The sequence below is a fragment of the Simochromis diagramma genome, unplaced genomic scaffold (genome assembly GCF_900408965.1).
Source record: "Simochromis diagramma unplaced genomic scaffold, fSimDia1.1 OVJJ01000680.1, whole genome shotgun sequence".
In the NCBI taxonomy this organism is placed as follows: domain Eukaryota; kingdom Metazoa; phylum Chordata; class Actinopteri; order Cichliformes; family Cichlidae; genus Simochromis; species Simochromis diagramma.
The window spans coordinates 1268282-1288065 of record NW_024387470.1 but is presented as its reverse complement, the minus strand read 5'-3'; the positions used below and the strand labels follow the sequence as shown (position 1 = coordinate 1288065).

Genomic DNA, 19784 nt, shown 5'->3' with positions numbered 1-19784 from the left:
ATTGATCACGGACATAATTACAAGATGGAACAGCTCCTATGATATGATAGAACGATTTTTAGAACAGCAACCAGCCATCTGTGCAGCTCTGCTTTCTGCAAAAGTTAGGAAGAGGGAAAAAGAAATTTTCACATTAAGTGAGTCTGACATCACATGTGCAGAAGAAGTTGTCAGGGCACTCAAGCCTATGAAGGATGCCACCCTGGTGATGTCAGAGGAGAGTATGCCAACCCTGTCCATCATTGCTCCTCTTCATGCCAAGCTTGTGATGGGTGCACAAGAAAGTGTTGATGATACACCGACAGTAAGGGACATTAAGACTGCCATAGCAGAAGATCTGGGAAAGAGATATGTAAATGAGAGGGAGACACTATGGATGGCATCAACTGTTGATCCTCGGTTTAAGGACCTGCCCTTCCTGTGTGAAGTAGAGACCAGTGAGACCTATTCCAGACTGTTGGACACTGTGGTGACTGCGATAAAGAAGGAAGAAAATGTAAGTAAATAAATTAATTTATTTGGAAAAATTCAACTGAAGTTATAAGCAAGTGAATAAAGTAAAAAGCAAAAAAAAAAAATGCATATTGATGACATTTGTCATCAAATATTAGTGAAAAACAGGGTGAATCTTGGATTTGAATTTTGACTTTCTGACATTAATACTATTTGAATTTAATGTTTTTCAGCAGCAAAAGAATGAGGAGACTGACAAACAGGTGGAGGAAGAGAATGCCACAGAGGAGGCTCATCACCCACATATCAAAGACAACTTTGACTCCATCCCTCGGCCACCCCTAAAGAGACAGAGGACCTCATGTGCATTGGTGGACTTGCTCGGAGCTACGTTTGCCTCTACTAGTGACAATACTGCACCAAAATCAGAACATGATGTTGCTGCAGCTGAGATCAAGAGGTATAGAGATGAGACCCCTTTGCCTCTCACAGGAAATCCTCTCAGTTGTTGGAAGGACCATGAACAGGAATACCCTCAGCTATCCAAAGTAGCAAGGAGTTTCCTATGCATTCCTGGAACAAGTAAATGCACAGAGAAGTGTCCTGAGAGCTGACCATGTCGATCAGCTTGTGTTCCTGCACAAAAATCTGGAAATTGAAAAATAAACACTGAGAAAACACTACACATGTAAAATCTCTGATATGAGAATGTTTGACATTTTGGTTGAGTCTCATAAGCACTTTTATTTAGATGAGTAAATTCCTTTTTTCAGGTTGTACTAAAAGTGTTCCATTGATGGACACTGCAGAGCTGTACTTTATTTTATTAACACTTAGTTGTAATAGCACTTTACATTTTTTGTTAATGTTTACTTGGATGGATTCTTCAAGCAATTTCATTTTTGATTTATATTTGTTTATGTTAAGGTCACATAAAAAGTACTTTGTTTTGATGCTCCATAGAGCAGTTTTTGGATAAGTATTTTACAATCATAGTACTTAGAAAGACTTCAGTGTTACATGTTTACTTTTTTCATGTTAAAAAATACTTGATATTTCAGTAAAGTAGTTTTTGTTTGTTTATTTGACATGACTTCTAATAAGGCAGATGTTAATTTCTCCATTCATTTTGAACTTAGAGAGTGTTTTTGTTTCAGATGTTTCATGTCAAGCATTAAACAGTTTGGACTGTTTACTGTGAGTTTTCCTAATTAAATTTAGTCCTACTAAACACAAATATCGTCTGGCTTTTAGTATTGCAATATATCGTATTGTCTACCATGTATTATGATACATATTGTATCGCCAGATTCTTGCCAATACACACCCCTATGGATGAACAGAGAGGGGAGTGATGGCGGAGAGCCCGATGATAATGTGCAATGCCCAGCAGTTTGCTTTCACTCAGATGTTTTGCACCCTCTCCGAGTCATTTAGTTATTATTCCCAGTCAGACTGTTCCTCCACAGTAGGTGGACACATGCTGGCTTTAAAAACCTAAAAAAAACAGCATTGTACTTCTTTTAGTCTAGAATACAAACACAAAAAGAAAGACAAAAAGAAAATTCAGAAACATTTTTATCTAATGTTGAACTGCAACTGTGAAGCGAGTGAAGACTTGAAAAACAGAAGATAGCATTAGTGAGAACTGAATATTGAGGAGACAATATAGAGAAATAGAGACCATATGTAGGAAAATATATTTCGTTTTGCACACCGCTCGTCATTCTCAGTCACTCTGTGCATAAATGAATACAGATAGCTGTGTGAAATCATTACAGCTAAGAAATAGCTTGGCATAAGATGTTGCTGCTAATCAGTCTCCTCAGCTGTAGTGCAACCCTGCATGCAAAACCACCTCATACACACACGCAGACACACACATATCACTCTGTCTGGCCTGAACAATCGCTTTGCCTGATATTTTTTTCACAATTGCTTTTCTCTTGTCATTCATCATCCACACAGTTTTAGTGGAAATATATGCTCTCCAGCTTATTACAGAATGCACACACAATAAAGTTTTGCATATTGACAACATTGGCTCTGTAATGTTCTTCCCTGACATGTTTAAATCATTACATCACTTATTTCTGAAATTAGCAGAGTTGTAATTGAGGTATTTTTCCAGTCTGCCAGAATCTAATCAGCGTTGTCAAGTCAAGCTATCCCATCAATAAAAGTGGAGAGTGAAAAAAGAAAAGAGAAGCTGTCACTCCATCAAAATGAAAAATCATTTGCGGCTCGTGAGTATATAAGGAAGGATAATAAAGGTGACAGAGAGCATCCAGGAGAATATCCTCAGGATAACACTATATTTTCTGTGTAAGAAATTGTTATGCTGCCACCAAATGAAGCATATGTATGCATGAAAAGGGCTGTATAAATGAATAAAAAAACATCTTATAAATGCATAAGTAAACAGCCTTTCAAATTTGCATTAATGCCTGTCGAAACAAAAACAAAAACTCTAAAACTGCAGATAAAAAATAGATAAATGACAAAAATATCAGCAGCAGGCCTCTGCTCTGAGTACTTTCCTATCAACAGCTGATTTCAGGCTTATGTAAAACAGTGTAAAACAATGCTTAACTCGTAAGCTGTCTCCATCTTGTCAGCTGCCTCATTGTTTCCGTCCTTAATTAGAAACCTAAAGTGCTGGTGCGCAACAGACCTTAAACTTGCTCTGTAAAGAAACACCTGATTTTCACTTTTGCCTGTCTTGTCACTTACTCCTGTCAGCACTCGAGTTGAGCTCACATCACCGTCAAGTGTAATAACCCGCAGAAAAACCTGCTGTTCGTGGTGCTTGGAGGAGAAAAAGTCCTTTCCAGGTGTCATTTCTGAAAAGTGCAGCACAGCTGGAATCGTGCTTCTGTTTTGTCCTTGAGAGGTAATTTGCCGAGCCAAAAAAGAAGAAACCCAGAGTGACCCTTTGCACTCGGTAAGTAAAAGTAATTTTGAAAAAGTAATTGAAGAAGTCACACTGAGTGCACAAAGGTGCTCTTTGAAGTCAAGGTCCACAACAAATGCAAACAGGAAATAAAATCTCAGAGTACTCAATGTCCTGCGTGTGAAAAACCTTTAATATGGCCTGTGCATTTGCAGATAATTTTCAGAATCCATGCTTTCCCTTTAGAGCAATACCAGAGTAACGGTACACTAAATTGATGGTTTTCTATGTGCCTCATTTTTCAGATCACAGTTTTTCAGTGCAGCAACAAAACAAAACAAGTGTGTGAAAAAACATTTTCTCATTTATTTTGAAAATTGAAAAGCACTAGACACCATCCCGCAAACCCCCCACCTATATCTCCTGAGCCATTTCTTTTAAACGAAGGCAAAATAACTTTTAGAACAAAATTAAAAATAAGAATATAAAACAATATAGAAAATTATAAATGCGAACATTAATAGAAGTATTTTAAACTCACTCACTGATTGGCCAATGAGAGTTGGCTGTCCAGGCTCTCATCTCCCAGCCATTGATCACAGTGTATTACTACATTTGTTAATGTTTATAATGATATAAATTTTTACCTCGACATCTATACCATGGCCTTTACATGACCTATGGAAGGTTTTGCCTTCAAAACACCATCAGTCCATCCATCCACCATTGCTGGTGCTTATGTGGATTCGGGTCTGACCAGAGAAGCCCAGACTTCTGTCACCCCAGCCACCTTCTTCAGGTCTTCTAGTGGTGGGATGTATAATCTTTCCAGCAAGTCCTGGGTCTGCCCTGGGGCTTCCTCCCGATAGAACATGCCTGGAATCACAGAATCACCTACGAGATGCCCAGTAACTATTCTGTTCAGATGCCTGAACCACCTCTCGAATGACTGAGCTCCTCACCCCATCTCTAAGAGTCCTGCCACTTTTTGAAGGAAATTCATTTGTGCTGCTTGTATTTATGACCTCCTTGCAGGACCCCCTGCAAGGAGGTCATAAAAAGCTGAACGCATTCTGTACTGTACAGGATGCATGGAACGGAGGAGATTGATTGACAATGATCTACATCCAATCAGGCTTTCATGTGTTCATATTTGGTTTCCAGTTGGTGAAAGTTATGGACTACAGACAGGTCAGCTCAGACTCTTAAGTCTTCTGCTGTAGTAAATGCAGAGGTTTAGTTGTTTTCCATTAAAAAATGTAACATTTTGATTCGATATGGCCACAGAACAATTTTCAAATTTCTTTACCTGAGTCAGTTTGATGAGCTTTGCCAAACCCAAGTTGCTTTCCAATAGATGAATGTGTGTGTGGATGTTAGATAGAAAGTCCTTGTATAGAAAAAGTGCCTGTATGAATGGGTAAATGAGGCAAGTTACATAATGTTTGAGTGCTCAGATAGAGTAGAAAAACTGTATATAAGCTATGTCCATTTCTGGAAGTGCTTTTCCATGACAGAATAATACCTGTACAGAATATGAAATAAATAACTTTACAGAATCTGAGATATACAGTTATACAGAAATGGGAACTGTGCAAGTTGTAAACAGTTGTAGGGTTAAAAATTATCGTATGTACAGAATGATTATTACAGAGCTATACAGTAGTGCAGTTAAGATAAGTGAGATATGTGGATAATTCTACAGAGGCTATATAAAGTGCTGGTGGTTGTGAGTGGTGGTTCAGTCCATGTTATTATTGTGTGTTTGAGGGTACAGTTGTCCATTGTGGGTGTGTGTATGTTCAGTCCATGTGTTAACGTGGGTCAGATGTCAGGAGGCAGAGTTCAGGAGTCTGACGGCTGTGGGGAAGAAGCTGTTCCGGTACCTGGTGGTCTTAGTCCGGAGGCTCCTGTAGCGCCTCCCAGAGGGCAGGAGGGTGAAGAGTCCATGTGATGGGTGACTGGGGTCTTTGATGATTTTCCCAGCCCTTTTCAGACACCGCTTCCTGTAGATGTCTTTTATGGCAGGAAGTGGTGCTCCGGCGATGCGCTGGGCAGTTTTCACGACCCTCTGCAACGCCTTCCGGTCCGAGGCAGAGCAGTTCCCGTACCAGACTGTTATACAGTTGGTCAGGATGCTCTCGATGGTGCAACGATAGAAGTTCACCAGGATGTCTGAGGACAGGTGGTTCTTCCTCAGAGTCCTCAAGAAGAAGAGGCGCTGGTGAGCCTTCTTGACCACCTTGGAGCAGTTGGTCGTCCAGATGAGATCCTCGGAGATGTGGACTCCCAGGAACTTGAAGCTGCTCACACGCTCCACAGCCGTCCCCTTAATGTGGATGGGTGGATGTGGGTCAGCATTCCTCCTGTAGTCCACGATGAGCTCCTTGGTCTTCTCGGTGTTAAGCAGCAGGTTGTTTGTGTCGCACCACTCAGCCAGACGATCCACCTCCTCCCTGTAGGCGGAGGTATTTCTTGATAATATTATGTATTGTAGATAATGAGACATTAAAAGTGTTAAAAGTTTAGGGTGAGAAACATTGAAATCCCCTCTACTTTCATTAAACTGTGTCTGTAAGATGGATGTTGTTGCCCTGTTTTAGATGAGCTAAAAATTTAATGGAAAAAAAATGTCTCCCTTCAAACATTTGGTATATTTTCCATATTCTACTGGGATTAAAATATGGGTTTATGAAATCTGCAAATCTATTAATATTGTTTTTAATTTTTATTTTACACACACTAGCACACTAACATTTATGTAACTGGGTTTATAATGTATACTGTATAATTATATAAGTGTTTTAAAGAAAGTGCTGGTGTGCATGCAGATATACAGTACATAGAGACACACGCATACCCAGCAACTCAAACAGTACAAGAATGAGTTTGTGTGGGAAACACTTGAAAAATGGTCCAATTATTTGAAAAGATTATGCACTGGTTTGAGTTCACACGTTTTTGTGTTTGTGGCACTCTTACGATATTCTGAATCCTATAGCTGCCAATGCCAGCAACCCCAACTCTTAAAAAGCAGTGATTTTCAGTTTTTGAGCTTGTTTCCTCTTTATTGTTCTTCTGCGTATCCTGATGCTTTATTAGTATGGTATAGCTGAGACATACCGACAAGAATGTCAAATGGAAATTCATGCACTTAGGCCTCATTATACACACTGGTTTCCTTTGGCTTTCAGCTGCTATAGCAGTGAAACCAGGTATTAAATTGCACCCGGGGACTAAAGTAAGAACTTTACTTCAGTAATTCAGGGATAGCTTCCTCACTTTGCTCCCTCTTCCTGTTCATCCAATCAATAGGACAGCTGACCATACACCTTGTGAAAATAGCTTTTGAGTTAGAAAGGTGTCTCCCCTCGAGGATGTGTATTGAAAGAAAAACATTGTAGGTGATTTGTGATTATTAAACATCAGAGTGGCAGCAGATGAGGGAGAGATGGGCAGACAGAATGACACACTTTCATTCACTCACACCCGTTATTAGCTGCTCTGCACGCATCAAGAGACAGACAAATGAGAGAGGGAGAGGGAAAACATTGACACTTGAGTGTGCTTGGGTTTTCCCACATGCCTGCTTTGCTTAAGATAAATTATTTATTAAAGAGATAATGTTTGGTGTGTGTTCAGGTGTGTATTTTTGCCCTCTGTCTGTACTGTACCAGCCACCACCTCACCTGCTCCACTATCTTGTCAGTCTCATGCACACACGCTCAGTTTTCCTTACAGAGGTACACCATCCACCTGGAGATGGGAGAAATGCCTGGGTGGCATTTTGACATGCTGTTTGCAGCTGACAGCTTCAGGATAATCACTTCAAGACTCCCGTGAAATTTCCTAATAAGCCTTTCATTGATTGTCAGTCTGGCTTTACCTGGGTGAGGTACGACTCCCCACCCCCCCCCTCCTCTTCTCATACCGTCTTCTTTTTCCCCTGCTCATTTCGCTTGCTGATTTGACAGCTGTTGTTCTTAATTTTCTCCCCGGCTATTTCCAGAGGATCCATCTGGTGCTGTTGAGAGTGAGGGGCTGATGGGAGCAGTGCTCACACAGACATCAAATATTCGAAAACAAAAAAACACACCTGGGCAAGAGTGGTTTTGTTTTCCTGTCGGTGCTTGGGGAGGCTTACATATACTGTCCACGTGGATACATTGTGTGTGTAGAAGCAGAAAAAGGAAGTATTAATAACAATGATAAGCAGCTGAACAATAACCAGCATGTAAACAACAATTGCGTCACTTTGCAAGTGGGGAACAAATAGAGCTTTTTGCAGTGTGCTCTCTCCTCTGTGATTTACCTGAAAGCTGCAGGTTTAATAAGACCTCACCCTTCATGGATGCAATGGGCTGAAAGCAGCTGAAAGTGGATTTGATAGTAGGTGCACCAAAAGTAGCCAATTATCATTGAAAGACAGGGCTCTCTGCAAATATTGAGGCCTGTTTCTCCTTGTCTCTAGATGTGGAAAGGGAAGATAGGTGGTGCAGTTATTGTCAGTGATTTTTCTATTTGGAAAAAAAACTTCCTCCTCCATCATGTTTTTTCTTAATGTTGTGCAATTGGCGACTTTTTTCCTGCTTCCAAGTAGAGATTACTGCTGCTCAGAATAACTGTTTTTTTGGTTGTTTTGTGTGTGTCATTGTGTCTTGTTTTTTTTTTTTTCTTCACATGGGAGCTGAGACAGCCATAATCCTGTTGATCTTGGATCCCTCCTAATCCTGTAACAGCAAAGTTGGGCATTGTGGTGTCTAACGCCGTATGATACGATTGGTAGCTTTATGCATTTCCAAGCTAACGCCACGAGTCTGCTGTCATTGTTCTCAACGCTGCTTCAGATTCAGAAAATGCCTTTACTATAAAGAGGTAGTTCTTTATGAATCTGTTGTATCTGTTAAGGCCCTTTTCAATGTGGTGTTATTAGGACTTGGTAGACAGAGAACAGAAGGCAAAAGAGCATTTTCAAATGAACCGTGGGGAATGAGTCAGCCCGACTTCACTCGCTTGTCTTTATTCTGCTTCCCACTCTGCCTCTCACTTTCTCACTTCGTGTTGTGCGTTCTTACTCGCTGTCTCTCATGAGTTTTACTCATGCTCTTATACAACCTTTCAAATCTATGCTCGTCTCTCTGTCCTTCCTTTTGTTTTTTTGTCATACTGTCTCTTCCCTTTCCGTTTCTTATGCTTTTCTTTGTCTCCCTCCTACCTGCCGTCTTTCCTTTGAGCCCTGCACCAGTTGCAGCTGTGTGATGGCAAAAGCATGTGACAGTACCCTGCCACGACCAACACTCATCCGTGCCAGTTAATGACACTTACAGGCATCCCACGATGCACATCACCATGGTTGCCAGGCTGAGTGCCGGCTGAATCAGCGGTAAAAAGTCGCACTTTGGCAGCGTTCCCGGTGCAGTGTACAGTAGAGGTGACATCAGCGACTCTGGATGACACTGCTCTGGCAGACTCTGCCACCTACGCTCTGTCACTATCATCGATTTTCACAGTGGCTTTTGTGAGAGGAAGAGGGAGGGAAGCGGAGGAATGGGAAACGTGGAAGATAAACTGGTTATATTTGGAAGTCAAAGTTTTCTTGAATGAAGGGGATGGATGTTTGAGAAGAAACACTGTTTTATTGTCTCGCTCCATAAGAGAGGATCCCATATCATTTTCCCTATTTTCCTCTTGCTTTGTCACTCACAGCCCAAAATATTTATCTGTACTCATTTTTCAGGTTTTAAGGCAGCAATTTGTGTAGAAGGCGTATAAAAAGATCCAAGCACAAACAGCATTAAGTTATAAAATCTGCCCTTATTTGAGCCAGTAGCCTCATACTGAAGGATAGAACAAGTGTGAAATGATGATGCCCTCAGACAAAAACAATGTATTTAAGCCATCTTCAGTGATTTATTATCTATATTATCATCTCTTGTAATGCTAAGTAAACTCATGTAAAACTCTCCACTGAGGTGCTTGATTACTATAACCACATCACTTCTGACATGACTACAGTGGCTGAACCTTGTTTTCCATCATCTGTACATTTAATCAGCGCGCTTCGGTCATTTCTTTTACTATTGCCGCAGACAAAGTGCCTCCTCAGGTATCAGTGTGATTTCTAGCAAGTGTTCGTTCAGTTTCTTTGAGCAAATTACTACTACTTAAGCCAAGGCGATATACAGGCTTCTCCTCAGTGTATTACAACCACACTAATGCCACAGCATTTAAAGCAGACTCTCATTTATTGTCAGGTCAAAGCTTGAGCTATCGCGAGTGTGGGGAAAAGCAATTTAGGCTCGCCTGAGTATGTTAGTTGCTCACAATTTTAGTTTTTACACTCATTTGAAGCCATTGATTCCTCTGAACTCGTAATGGCTTTGCAGCAAGACAAGTGGTAACTTTGGAGTACGAGTGAATAAATCCTTTTCATGTGGAGTGTAAAGTGCAAACTGTTCTCACCGCTCAGAGGGTTCCTAAGGCAACCACTGGTTGGCTCCTTTTGTTTGGTAAGGTGTGAGTCATGGTCAGCCGCCTGTTTCAGCATTGCTTACAAATTACATTCAGGATTAAATTACCATTTTGTAACTGACAGATTTTAGAAAAGATTTTCTATTTATTAACAAATAGGAGACCTGTGAAATCATGATGCTTGTGCTATGTGAATTCAATAATATCTCTGCATCTTCACATTAAGTGCAAATGACTGTGGAAAACCAGACATACATTTATCAGGCGTTTGGTTTAGGGGTATAGCATCTCAGTTTTCTGGAACATGGATTTTAAAAGTTTATATTGAGGTGTCATATGAGCGATTTCAGACAAGTGATAATATAATATCAGTTCTTAAATCTTTCTTCATGACTGCCATGATCCCTCATAGCAGGATGGTCACTCTGGAATTTTCCACATAGTTTTTGTTGGTAACTTCACATCAAATAATTATGAAATAGATGTTATGTTGTGTTATTTTATGTTATGTTATTTTGTTTCTGAAGACATTTCAGCTCAATTTCTTGTCACGCTACCAAAAATCCTAAACATGGATTACCCATTAAAAATAGTTATCATAATTATCATCCATATGTCAGAGAAGTATATGGATGATCTAATAAATTTGTTAAGCACTGTAAACACACAGTTTGACCAAACTCAGACAAAAAAAATGAACAAAAGGATGACAAAACCCCCAAAATAAAACACTACACACCAAAATCTCATTCCTTCTATGAAACATGGTGGCGGGAGCATCATGGTGTGGGGCTGCTTTGAAACCTCAAGGTCTCGATGGCTTGCAGGCCGATATAGTTTATGCAATTGGATGTCATCTAAAATGAAAAAACCCTTCTCGTTCTGAATGTATCTGTACTTCTCTGACAGTAACGGTAAGGTATACACTATAACATCTGGCTCTGTACCTGTAAATATTTGGAATGTTAGAATTTCAAGTCATTTGTTGGCGTCTGCCAAAACATGCAGAGCTCTTACTATACCAAATGTGTGATTGCTTCTCTCTTAATAAACTTTAGTTATATCCTTTCTCTAATGTTAGTGTTAAGTCCAGGCTGTTAGTCATTACATCAAATGATTACTTTGGCAATCTGTGTCACTGTGCCAGATAAGACATTTAAACAGCATTTATGTAATTATATAATCACTTTGGACTGTTTGTTACACAAATTGTTGATGGATGGGAGCAGGTGAAAAGATTGTTTGTTCTCTCTTTTAAACTTTTGCAAACCTGGTTTGATACAAGAATTATTGGCTTTTTACCTGCAAATGATTTGATTGCGATTACAGTACAGCTGGGTTCAGTGTTTCAGTTACAGGGCTGTACGTATGGTACACAGAGCGCAGAGGCGACTGTACCTCCACGGTAGCAGCAGTTTCTTCACTGTTGTGTTATCGAAGCTGTGTTTTAGATTACATTTTGTTTGCACACCTGCTCTTTAATGAATTTCACAGTCTGCATTCTTCTATTTTTAGTGAGTGCAAGTGAAACACTTGGACTGTGAAGCTCTGCACCACCATGTCACCTTTGCTTTTTCTATTATTAGCCTCATGTGTGCTTTAGTGTGAAAATACTGACTTTAAGATAAAAGATACTTGTTAGTGAAGGTTTCATTCAGATATGAACCCAAAACTGTGATTACTGGAACTTGCCTAACATTTCTTTGTCTTAGCTCGAGGTCATCATGCCATCAGGCAGGTGAAAATGTGGGACTAGAGGCAACAAACCAAAAGAGTCTATCCAGAACCTTTACTGTTTTTCTGGGGATTGTTAACAGAAAGAGATGTCCTGATCATCTTTTGATCTTATGCAGGCCTTCTTGTACATACTGAACCTTCCGTTTGCCTTTGAAACTGCAAATTGTGGAAGCCTAACAAAGCGTTGAGCGTCCTTCTTGGAATTAGTCGTTTCTTCATTTGTGTCGTTTCTTATCGTGCCAATTGCGCTGGCACTGAGCAACATCTCATTTAGAACTCTTTGTCCTTGTAAAGCATTAACCTCCACCAGTTTGCCCTGCAGCTACGAGGGATCCAATCAACTTGCATGCTTTGTCAACTCCCAATGTCTCCTTCATCTGAGACTGTGACACAAAGAAATTAACACGCTGCATATTCATCACCATTACTTGCGAGGAGACTATGAATTTAATTGAATATATAATAGCACAAGGGAGTGAAGCAGGCCTTGCCTCATTGCTTTGTTAAAGCATGGCCCAGTCAATGGATCTCTTCATGGGAAGATAACAAATGCTGGGCTGCAGAGATGTCACATGCAAATTCCTCAACGGGAGCTCCGACTCCAGCCATTCTTCTGAAGTGAAATTCTGCTTCGAGATCTGCGGAGCGATGATAAACAAGGAACTTGGAGGACGTAGTGTAAATAACAAGATTAAATCATGGGCCAAGCTGTGATTGAAACGCTGCCCTCTGGCCCTGACCGTTTTAATAAATAAACAGAAAATGAGAGTGCCTTTACAGAGCTGGATGTTTAATACTGCAGGATCACTGTTCTTCACACTTAGATACTACACTGCTGGTGCTTCAGTAGAGTGATTGCAACAGCTAACTGTTAGCAGTGAGGAATGAGCCCTTAATGCCAGCTAAAAGCTGCACTGACTGAAAGAAAAAGCCCACTACGATTAACTGCAAGGCTGAGTGGAGGGAGGTGGTGGCTGCTTGGCTGAGAAAAGACTTTGGTCCTTCTTGGACTCGAGCCCTTCGTGAAGCATTGGAGCGTGAGGATAAAAGAGGCCAGAGACTGGCCGGATAAGACAGCAGAGTGCAGACCAAGGCTTCAGAACTCTGACAGCTCCCCAGCAGAAAGGAGGAGGAGGGTGATTGGAGAATGAAAGGAGGAGGAGCAGAGGTGCGTCAGAGAGATCAAAGGTGCGCTCATCAAGGGGTTGTCTCTTCTTTACTTTGACAGGGGCAAAGAGGTGTGAAGGGGGGAGTGGGGGGCCGAGACGCCATAGAGCTGTAATAAACCCGGAGAGCACCAAGTACTCCCATCTGTGGCTCAGTCTCTCTATACTTGTGTCAGCATAATATTATATAATTTACATTCTATACACCCTTCCTGAAGGCTATATATATTTATATTTATGCATGTGCAGTTCAATAAAGCCTAGGCTGAAAACCTATGGATTATGTTCTATAGAATAGTTTGATAATAGAACGCAGTCAGCTTTTTACAGTTATATCAGTTAGTGTATCAAACTTGAGTTATATAGCAGAATTCTACATGTCTGTGCAATTCAAAGCGTTTTACAGCTGAGTGACCACCAGGTAATGAGTTTTAATGTTTATATAAATATCCACAAATCTAGATTGATAGATAAGATAAGATAAGATAAGATAAGATAAGATAGAACTTTATTAATCCCTCGGGTGGGTTCCTCTGGGAAATTCGGTTTCCAAAAGCACAGCACCGACAGAAGTTACAGTTACAGAATGTTATATATATATATAAACACCCAGCACGCCCCTGCGGGCGGTTTATCCTTCAAGCTCGGGTCCTCTACCAGAGGCCTGGGAGCTTGAGGGTCCTGCGCAGTATCTTAGCTGTTCCCAGGACTGCGCTCTTCTGGACAGAGATCTCCGATGTTGTTCCCGGGATCTGCTGGAGCCACTCGCCTAGCTTGGGAGTCACCGCACCTAGTGCTCCGATTACCACGGGGACCACCGTTACCTTCACCCTCCACATCCTCTCGAGCTCTTCTCTGAGCCCTTGGTATTTCTCCAGCTTCTCGTGTTCCTTCTTCCTGATATTGCTGTCATTCAGAACCGCTACATCGATCACTACGGCCGTCTTCTTCTGTTTGTCTACCACCACTATGTCCGGTTGGTTAGCCACCACCATTTTGTCCGTCTGTATCTGGAAGTCCCACAGGATCTTAGCTTGGTCATTCTCCACCACCCTTGGGGGCATCTCCCATTTTGACCTCGGGACTTCCAGGTTATACTCGGCACAGATGTTCCTGTACACTATGCCGGCCACTTGGTTATGGCGTTCCATGTATGCCTTGCCTGCTAGCATCTTGCACCCTGCTGTTATGTGCTGGATTGTCTCTGGGGCATCTTTACACAGCCTGCACCTGGGGTCTTGCCTGGTGTGATAGACCCCAGCCTCTATGGATCTTGTGCTCAGAGCTTGTTCTTGTGCTGCCATGATTAGTGCCTCTGTGCTGTCTTTCAGTCCAGCTTTGTCCAGCCACTGGTAAGATTTCTGGATATCAGCCACCTCCTCTATCTGCCGGTGGTACATACCGTGCAGGGGCCTGTCCTTCCATGATGGTTCCTCGTCTCCCTCCTCTTTCTTGGGTTTCTGCTGCCTGAGGTATTCACTGAGCACTCGGTCAGTTGGGGCCATCTTCCCAATGTATTCTTGGATGTTCGTTGTCTCATCCTGGACTGTGGTGCTGACACTCACCAGTCCCTGGCCCCCTTCCTTCCGCTTAGCGTACAGCCTCAGGGTGCTGGACTTGGGGTGAAACCCTCCATGCATGGTGAGGAGCTTTCTTGTCTTTATGTCAGTGGCTTCTATCTCCTCCTTTGGCCAGCCTATTACCCCAGCAGGGTACCTGATCACGGGCAGGGCGTACGTGTTGATGGCCCGGATCTTGTTCTTACCATTCAGCTGACTCCTCAGGACTTGCCTGACCCTCTGCAGGTACTTGGTGGTTGCAGCTTTTCTAGCGGCCTCTTCATGGTTCCCATTCGCCTGCGGGATCCCCAAGTACTTGTAACTGTCCTCTATGTCTGCAATGTTGCCTTCTGGTAGTTCAATCCCCTCAGTTCTGACTACCTTCCCTCTATATATATATATATATATATATATATATATATATATATATATATATTAGGGGTGCAACGATACACAAAATTCACGGTTCGGTTCGATACTTTGGTGTCACGGTTCGATATTTTTTCGATACAAAAAAATGTTCATGCATTTTTAATTTGTCATTTATTAAAATTATAAATATATATTTTAACTCAAAAGTACAGTTTTTAAATTTAACCCTAACCCTTGTGCGTGTTTTTTATTTTGACAGCGAATGCGCACCTGCGGACCACTTATGTGCAGCCCTGGTTATTTAGATCGTCATATTGCAGCCACAGAAATTATTTTGTCCATGAAACCATAAAGCTGCACTTTCTTTTTGCCTTATAGTCTGATTTGTCATAACTTCTCCGTTTTGTGGTAAGCTTTTCTTTGGCTGTCACTTCTTCACCCTGACCTGTCTTATTTGGCTCAGCAGAACTGAAATGCTTTTACACGCTCACTCACATAAGCTCAGCGATTCTCTGCGCGATCAACCTCTCACATGTTTAAGCTTGCTGCGGGAGATTTCACTTGTCATGTTTGCATAGTAAGCTAACGATTAATAAGACGATGTCAGAGGAATTGGTGCACAAATTATCATCACTCACAGATCAGTGCTGTCGCTCTCTATACACAGTTCGCACGATTGCAAAGTGAAAGCAAAAAAACAAGCGCAAATTCAAACGCGACTTCAATATGTCACATATTGACAGTGGCTCACCGATGCCAATGACATAATTACCCAGCTACATTTCTGAAAGAATGCAAAAGCATTGACATATATTTTTCCTACAATAGCCCGACGGGCAGGGAAGAGATAGATTTTGGTAGCCCGACTGAAAAAATCGCTAGCTCCGGGACGTCGGGCTAGCGATATTGCAAGCCCTGTATCTGATTGAGGAATCACTCATCTTTGGAAAAGAGAGTTTATTACAGAGAAATGGCTCTTTCCAAAATAAAAGCTATACTATCCGCTTCTTCTGGGCTATATTCTCAGCAGCATAAGGAGAATCATGTGCTAACAGCTGTCTAAATGACTCGGCTAAAGTTAGTAGCATGCTTGTTGTTTTTGTCTTTGCACTAGGATGATGTCGGCGTAAATGTGCAGTCATATTCGTTGTGTTCCCACTAGTGCTTTCAGGTTAATCTCGTTGAAATGACCTTAACGCCACAACACGGCAAATCTCCGTTAACGAGCTACCGCCGATCGCTCCGTGCATGGGGCTAGACGGCAAACACGTTAACGAGCTAACTGCGCTAACACACTAGTTCACACCAATGTAATTGAGCATTGCATGGCACATCCAACATACTGTTTTAATTTAGTCCATGACTCGCTTACCTTCAGGGTCATACGTCACATGAAAACCAAAATAATTCCAAACGCCAGATCTGAATGAGGTTCAATTTGCCTGTTGCAAGTAGAGCTTAACTTCTGTCTCGCTAGCTTGCCCTGCGCTCTTCCTTCTGACTATGCTGTCTGTGTTGAGCGCTCAGTGGATCTGCGCTCGACAGTGCAGCCTAGGCGGAGTAGTCGAACACAGATTCACTGAGCGCTCAACACAGACAGCATCGTCAGAAGGAAAATTGATAAAATAAATTACAAATGTTGTATTGTTCGATACATATGCGTACCGAACCGAAAGCACTGTATCGAACGGTTCAATATCGATACGAATATCGTTGCACCCCTAATATATATATATATATACACACACACACACATAAATATATACATATATGAAAAGACGAACAGATAAAATAGCAGTCTAGACAAAGGTAGCTTTGAAGTTTGCATTTGAAGGAGATGTTTATGGCTTTCCTTTTGTCACATATACACTCTTAAATTGTGGACATTCACATTAAATGTGGTTAAGGTTTCAGGCCAGTGTATCTGCAAGTAATCCCTCTGAGCCCTTTTTCTTTTTTTTCTCTGTTGTTGGTTCTGAAAAAGAGGGCATATCCCTGACATGGTCATCCCAGATACAGAGTATTGGCTGTAAGCACAAAAGCCCAATCCACCTGCTGTCCTGGTAAACCTTCTGACTGGCTGCCCCTCATCAACCTTGTGTTTGTAAAGCAGCCAGTCAGAAGATATTTGGCTTTAAGGGAGAGGCAATGGAGCTAATATGGCTCATTTCAAGGTGAACTAGAAGGCTGTAGTAGAGTTCAAGAATAAAAATGAATCTGGGATTAAGCATGATATGTCCCCATTACTGACAGCAATACTTGCAGCTGCTGCTGAGTGTACGTGTGTACAGCAATTAATCTGAATTGAAGGTGTGCCATCTCTTTACTTTTCCTTTCATTAGTTTGTGTAATTTATTTATTAATTGATTTTTAGGGGTTTGCTGAAACTTGAGGGAGCAGCTAATTGCACAATACTAGAATTATTATAATTTATACTGATTAGTTTGATGTGGGATTCATACTTTGTCTGCACAGTCATGTGTCAGATGCAGTGTGCTCCACTAATGGTGTTTAGATAAAACTTGTGCATCTCGCAGCAGTACCCAGGCTTCAAACTGACAGGCTGGCCCCTCAATAAAACCAGAAGAACACTCAACCCATTGCACAGTGGGATTGGGGTAACTTGCTAACTTGTGGTTCCTGCTGAAAGGCAACTAATGTAGCGTTGTAACAGGGAAGCTGGCATACTTCCATTTTCCATGTTCAAGAATGCCTTGGAGAGTGCCTCACTCATTAAACATGGTCATTATGAACTGAGAGGTTACAAAGGCGATCTGGGGCGAAATGACCCATTTCTGTCTCCCAAGTGCAGCTTGTCTGCACTGCAACACTGAAGGCAGAGGGAGGAGGAGGAGGAATAGAGTCAGGCTGACAAATGTGAAATTGTCTTGATTTCCTATGCATCAACAGTTTTGAAAAATAGGCAGACTAAAGAGGGCCATCTCTAACATCCACTGGTAAAACCATCTATAAGATGTGAGCACAAAGTGTTTTATGAATACTGTAGATGGATGTTGAGCATGTCTTCATCTGTGTTCTCTGTTGTGTAACTCTGTTCCATAACTTCACATTTTTCATTTATTTTGCTCGGACCGTTTCTCAAACTTTGTTTTGAAAGTTTGCTTTTGACTGTCATTAGCTGACATTTGATGGCTGCTGAGGGTTTCTAGAGAGACCTAAATCTTTGTGTTCAAGGACTTAATTGACGGGATCTCAGATTCTAATGGGACTCTTAATTACAGCTTTGATAATGCCATGAGCTTTAAAAAGGTCAACCAATTAAGCATATAGTTATATTAAAAATACTGGGATTAAAACAAGTATACTATGTGTTGTCTGCTCCAAGAGCATAATTAGAGTAATTAAGATCTAGGCCATTTCCAATTAGATCCATGTCATTTCCATTAAAACTGAAAGTCACAAGCATTTCTAATCATTCATCGTATGAAGCTCTTAAAGTAACAGCCACAGTCATAATGAAGGTGGATTCTAACAGACACTTGTTATCAAATTCATCAGGAACTCTGTCGCCAGTTTGATTGCCTGAATGAACTTGTCATGGTCCTGCGTCTGCGACCTAGTGTGTTGTGTTTTTGGTTTAAGTTTTTTTCTGTGAGTTGTGGTTTTCTGTTTGTGTTATATTTATAGTTCCTGGGTTTGGGGTTTCTGTTCTATTTCTGTGCCTCCTCTGTGTTCTTGGGAAAAGTCATTGTGTTTAGCTTATGTGTCTTGAGTTCAGCCTGAGTGTTTCCTGTTTTACTTTGATAGTCTTGGTCCTTTGTCAGTATAATCTGCTTTACTTCCTGTGTCTCGTTATGTCAGAGTTTTCCCAGACTTGTCTCCCTCCTGTTGTGCGTTTCCCCCTCATTACCTGGTATGTATTTATTAGGGGTGCAACGATACACAAAATTCATGGTTCGGTTCGGTTTGATACTTTGGTGTCACGGTTCGATATTTTTTCGATACAAAAAAATGTTCATGCTTTTTTAATTTTTCATTTATTAAAATTATAAATATATATTTTAACTCAAACGTACAGTTTTTAAATTTTATGTTGCTGAAACAACAAAGGGATAAAATAATAAATCTATCTGATTGAGAAATCACTCATCTTTGGAAAAGAGAGTTTATTACAGAGAAATGGCTCCTTCCAAAATAAAAGCTATACTACACGCTTCTTCTGGGGTATACTCTCAGCAGCATATTAAACATATCAGGTCCCCATAAGGAGAATCATGTGCTAACGGCTGTCTAAATGACTCGGGTAAAGTTTGTAGCATGCGTGCTTGTTGTTTTTGTCTGCTTCCACTTGTCTTTGCACTAGGGTGATATCGGCGTAAATGTGCAGTCATATTCATTGTGTTCCCACTAGTGCTGTCAGCGTTAATCTGAAATGACGTTAACGCCATAACACGGCAAATCTCTGTTAACGAGCTACCGCGGAACGCCCGTGCATGGGGCTGGACGGCGTCAACACGTTAACGAGCAAACTGTGCTAACGCAGTAGTTCCCACCATGTAATTGAGCATTGCGTAGCACATCCGACATACTGTTTTACTTTTGTCCATGATGCGCTTACCTTCAGGGTCATACTTCACATGAAGACCAAAATAGTTCCAAAGGTCAGATCTGAATGAGGGTGGGGGAGGTTCAATTTGCCATGTTGCAATGAGCTTAGCTTCTGTCTTGCTAGCTTGCGCTGCGCTCAGTGGATCTGCACTCGACAGTGCAGCCTAGGCGGAGTAGTCGAATGCAGATCCACTGAGCTCTCAACACAGACAGCATCGTCAGAAGAAAAGTTGATAAAATAAATAGCGCTTTTCTACTATTCTGAGCACTTAAAGCGCTTTACACAACTTGTGCATTCACCCATTCACACAAGCACATTGTTCTAAGCGCTTTCTAAGTGCATTCACACACACACATACTCCGATGGATGCATCGGAGAGCAATTTGGGGTTAATATCTTGCCCAAGGATATTTGGCATGCAGACTAGGGGAAGCCAGGAATCGAACCACCAACCTTCCAATCAGGAGATGACCTGCTCTACCGCCTGAGCTACAGCCACCCCAATATTGATACGAGTATCGTTGCACCCCTAGTATTTATAGTGCGTGTTGTCCCTTACTCTT

At 41.4% G+C, this 19784-nt stretch overlaps 1 protein-coding gene and 1 long non-coding RNA gene across 6 annotated transcripts in view; one reads left to right on the top strand and one right to left on the bottom strand.

Annotated features, from left to right (window-relative positions):
• The window catches only part of LOC120723519 (beta-1,3-galactosyltransferase 1-like), a 208572-nt gene that overhangs the window by 56015 nt on the left and 132773 nt on the right, over nucleotides 1-19784 (top strand). The gene's annotated exons all lie outside the window — the stretch shown is intronic.
• On the bottom strand, nucleotides 1095-14519 carry LOC120723523. The gene is made up of 4 exons (XR_005693767.1): nucleotides 14508-14519; nucleotides 8623-8628; nucleotides 3761-3766; nucleotides 1095-1782 (listed from the first exon to the last, which is right to left on the bottom strand). It is a non-coding gene; the product is annotated as an uncharacterized LOC120723523 (long non-coding RNA).